This window comes from Panthera onca, chromosome B4, assembly GCF_046562875.1.
Source record: "Panthera onca isolate mPanOnc1 chromosome B4, mPanOnc1 haplotype 2, whole genome shotgun sequence".
Taxonomy (NCBI): Eukaryota; Metazoa; Chordata; class Mammalia; order Carnivora; family Felidae; genus Panthera; species Panthera onca.
In genome coordinates, this window is record NC_138345.1 from 116,793,240 (window position 1) to 116,798,194 (window position 4,955).

Consider the following 4,955-nt stretch of genomic DNA (forward strand, 5'->3'; position numbering starts at 1 on the left):
GTAGTCCTCTCTGCTTTCTGGAAGGTTCTTCCTTAGCAGTTATCCTCCGTGGCCACCTATGAACCCATGAGATGGGTGTGGAGGAGCCTGTCCTTTCTGAGGGCTACACAGCTTCTGAAGCCCACTTCCTACTTGTGCAAATTTGGAGACTCAAAGGTTGGTTCAAGGTTCTAACTATCAAAAGCTTTTTAAATCTAGGTTTATTTTTCTTTGGCAATATCACTCCCTAAAAATTCAGAATGTGCTAATCTTTGCTTCCCAGAAATCCCATGAGCAAAAGTTCATACCCAAAGTTTTTTCCTATACATGCTTCTCAAGCTTCATTTATGTATTTGCTTCCTCTCTCATGCTTCTGTCTGTTGAGCTGAGAGTAACTGTCTTGAGACTATCTAAAACAATAGGCATGGATGGGAATGTCACATCCTTACTCAGATCGTTGTTAGTAGGCTTGAGTCAGAAGGGGATTTTGTTGCTCAAATATAGTTAGCATTTGGGATCCAAAATGAGTAGGCTTTTATAACCCTTGAGACCGACTATTTCTGGACTCTGTAGCCTCTTTTACTTCTGTTTACAAACCAGCCAATCTTTCCTAAACCCCTCTCTTTCTCATAATTCTCACTAAGAACAGAGTTGTACAAATGCCTACCTCCTTAACTCGGTGCCCTACGTGTCTCATCTCACCCTAGTACCTGACCTGGGAAAAATCAACACATCCTATTACTCTATTTCCAGCCACTTCCCCTGGACTACAGGCTTAAGTAGGCATAATGTCTGCCATTGAAGGCAACAGTTGTATCAGATTTTTGCCACTTTACAAAACGGGTTTCTTTCTTTCTGGTTTCTTATATCACTTTCCTCACTAATTACCACTCAACTGCTGAGCTGGTTCTGTATTGTTTTAGGTTTTGGTGATGGCAGCACTCCACTTCTAGCTGCCATTTTTTATATTGCTTGGCATAACAGTAGCTGCTATAACAAACCTTGGAATTTCAGCTTAAGACAATAGTTATTTCTTCTCATAGCCAAGCCAATGTAGGCACCTTCTACATGGTGACTAAGGGCCTCAAGCTGCTGCCACCTTGACTTTTGCCATATGCTGGGATCATGGAGTCCTTTGCTTTCAGACAGAATCAGTGAAAACATAGAGGATCATCTATGGGAGGGTTTTAATGGTCAGGCCTAGAGGTGGTACACATTAGTTCTGTCACATTCCATTGGCCAGAACCCAGTCATTCCACATCAAGCACAAAGGAGGCTGAGGGATATAATCTAGTCCTGTGCTCAGTGAGAATAGGGATCAGGCTTTGGGGAATACATGAGAGCCTCATTGATAAACATATAGCACCAGAAGAACTGAGTCATAAACCAGCAAGTTCCTTGTGTTTTCATAGCATGTTTGTCTCTATAAAGAAGGAATGTGTCCTTATAGAGGCCTAAGTGCTTGATCACATCTGAGAGTGAGAGTAAGGACTTTGTTCTTAAATGGTGAGTCATGGCAACCCTTTCCTGGGCACATTTTCTATAAGGATAAACTTAGAATAAATTCTACCTGTACCTCCTCCTCCCCCCAACCCCCCCACCCCAATTTTTGTCTTTGCGGATAACCCAAGGATTTTCTGGTGCCAGTGAGCTTGTACTGGATGGCCATAGGGAGGTAGGGTCAGGATGGGGAGCATTGGGGCTTTGTCAGAGTAAAGGGCTGGACACTCATTTCTTTAGGAATGTTGACTGATGATGTTTTCTCTTAGAGCAGAACTTGAGTGCCTATAGTTTTGGGATGTGACCCCAAAAAGCACAATTAAGGAAGTGGGAGATGTAAGTCAGAGAGGAGAGAAAACCCAACAAATAGGTTATTGTTGGGGCAACAGGGACTCAATCTTAGTAGAGATCTCTTGAGAAACCATGTGGGGCATGCTTTAGAATTCTCCCAGTAAAAATCAAGGAGGCTGGGGCATTTTTACAACAACTCCCAACCATGTTGATTGAGGGTTGGTCCAGGAGGATTAAGTACCACCTCCCCCATCTATGGGCTATATTTACAAGCAGTCTAACAAGCTCCTGTGACAGGCCGAGAGGAAGACATCTGCAGACACATGAGAGGGGAGCTGCGAGCCTGACCTAGGGTCTGTCCATTGCTGCAAGAGACCTCGGGTGGTCTAGAGAAAATGGGGCACCTGCTGAGATGGGAAGAGGCACAGGGAATGAGAAACAAAGACTCAGATATAACACAGACTCTCAAAATCCACCTGGCAGACCTCATTGGTTGTAGCTGTCCTCTGGGTGGGGCTGAACTCTGCCTCCATTGTGTATTAACTAGTATTAGCACTTAACATAACACTCTCCAGTTCCATCCACGTTGCTACAAAGCGCCAAGAGACTCTTAAAAACTGAGAACAGACTGAGGGTTGATGGGGGGTGGGAGGAATGGGAGGGTGGGTGATGGCTATTAAGGAGGGCACCTGTTGTGATGAGCACTGGGTGTTGTATGGAAACCAGTTTGACAATAAATTTCATATTTAAAAAAAAAACCTAGTATTAGCAGCCAGCAGTAATAGAGCATTTACTGTGTCCAGAAGCTATACTAAGGGCTTGACATAAATGATCTCATTTAATGTTCATTGACCATCTACTATGTACCAGGGGAAAAGCAAGAGATGAAGAAAACTTACTCTCTGTACTTAATTTAAACTCTGGCAGGAGGGATAAAGAGAACACAAAGGTTTTATACAGCAAAGGATCTATTGGAGTCCAGGACGGTTACAAATAAGTATGGGTCTCTGGGACATGAAACTGACTTCTGGATGGAGGATCAGGTGTTCCTTAAGGAAGAAAAAGAAGGAATTTGAACCTATCCTTGAAGGATGGGTAGGAGTTTGACAAGCATATTGGGGGAAGTGCATTTGTGGACAAAGTGATGGAGTGTTTGGGAAGCTGGAGAGGAGGAGACAAGATGGACATTGCTAGGAAGCTGTCACAATATGATCGAACCTAGGAGTTAGACAAATCTGTAAGCCAGATGTGACACCAAGGTCAAGAAAAAGAAGCCAGATCAAGCATTAAATTGAGGGTAGAGAATATCTCCAGTAGAAAGCAATAAGTATGTGGGAGAAGAAAAGTTTTGGGGAGGAGCGAGATACAGGGGGGTAGAGGCAAGTGATTCAGGAATAATGTCATGATTGCTAGATGTCTGTAGCAATCCATTCAACCATTCAGTATATACCCCTCATTCATTGTTCTCATTCATTCAACAGATATTTACTGAACACCCACTGTGTTCCAGCCACCCACTTACATAATGAGGACACAGTAGAGTAGAAATCTATGACCTCATGGAGCAGATGCAGACAATACCATGTTTTAAAAATATCTAGTATTTCAGATAAGTAGCATGGAGAAAACCAAGCAGCGAGGGGTGACAGGGAGTACTACGTGGGGAAGAGGGCTGCTATTTTAACGAGAGTGGTCAGGGATGGCCCTGCAGAGAAAGTGACGTATGAGAAAAAGCTGAGGTTGTAGGGGAGTGAGCTATGCATCTCCTTGGCAGAAGAATGTAACTGTGAAGACCCCAGGCAGGAACAGGGCCTTTTGGTCTGCAAATAATGGGGAAACTGGGCACGGCTGGAGCAGAGTGAGTGAAGGACATGATGGCTGGTGTGAGGTTAGAGAGAGGAAGGCAGACCAGATGATGAAGGTCAGTGGTTTTCAGTGGGGTGGCACCATTCGATAGGGCTTCTGAGATTCATGGGGCTGTATTTGTTCTAGTGTAGTTGTGTCTAAATATTTCCATGTTAAAATACATAATCCATATTTTATTATGAATTGCTTTCTCTTAATTCTGCTCTGTAATTTAGATAGGGCATTATGTGATTTTCTTTTTTAAAAATTGTATGTGGAGTGTGGTGATATTATCCTTAAATTTGATTTCTGGACTGTAAAGGAGGTGTTACACAATGTTTGCTACTAATGGAGGCTTTGAGTCCACCAGGGTCAAGAGCTTCTGAAGAAAGACCAGAAAGGCCATTGTAAGGGCTGTGGATTTGACTGCAGAGCAGAGTGGTCCGAGTAGAGTTAAACAGAGAAATATCATGATCAGATAGGATTAAACAGTTCTCACTGGCTACTGTGTACAGAGCAGACTATAGAGGGCAAGAGCAGAAGCCAGGAGGCCAGTCAGGAGGTTACTGCAGCGTCTTAGTCTGTCCAGGCTGTTGTAACAAAAATACTATAAACTGGGTAGCTTATAAATAGCAGATGTTTATTTCTTACAATCTTAGAAGCTGGGAAGTCCAAGATCATGGTGCTAGCAGTCTTGGCATCTGGTGAGAACCCAGATGGCTTTCCTTTGGCTGTCACATCACATGGTAGAAGGGACCTCTCTTATAAGGTCACTAATCCCACTCATGGGGGTAGAGTCCTCACGATGTAATCACTCCCAAAGGCCCCCACCTCCTAATACCATCACACTGGAGATTAAGTTTCAACATGAATTTTGGGGGGACAGACATTCAGACAACAGCATGAAGTAACAGTGGAAGATGATGGTGACTTGGATTGGGATGGTATAGTGTGGAGGGAGAAGTGGTGTAATTCGGGAATATTTTTTGAAGGTGGGAACTGTAGGGTTTTCTGACAGATTTGATGTGGAGTACAAGAGAAAGAGAGGAGTCAAGAATGACACCATACTTTTGAACTGAGCAATGAGGGATATTGATGTTATCAGCTGGGATGGGAAGCCTATATGTACAGTAGGTTTTGGAAAGCACCAGAATTTGTAGGACACCAACTATGTGCCAGGCACTATTTTAGGCACCAGGAATTTTCACAGGTCTGATGTGGAACCTTACATAAAGAAGTTCTTCAGAACAGAAGCTGAGGCTAGCAAGGACCAGGCTGCTCTGACATGTAGGATTCCAGCTAGAGTGTAAGTCCTCTGAGGTCAGAAGCATGATCTGGCA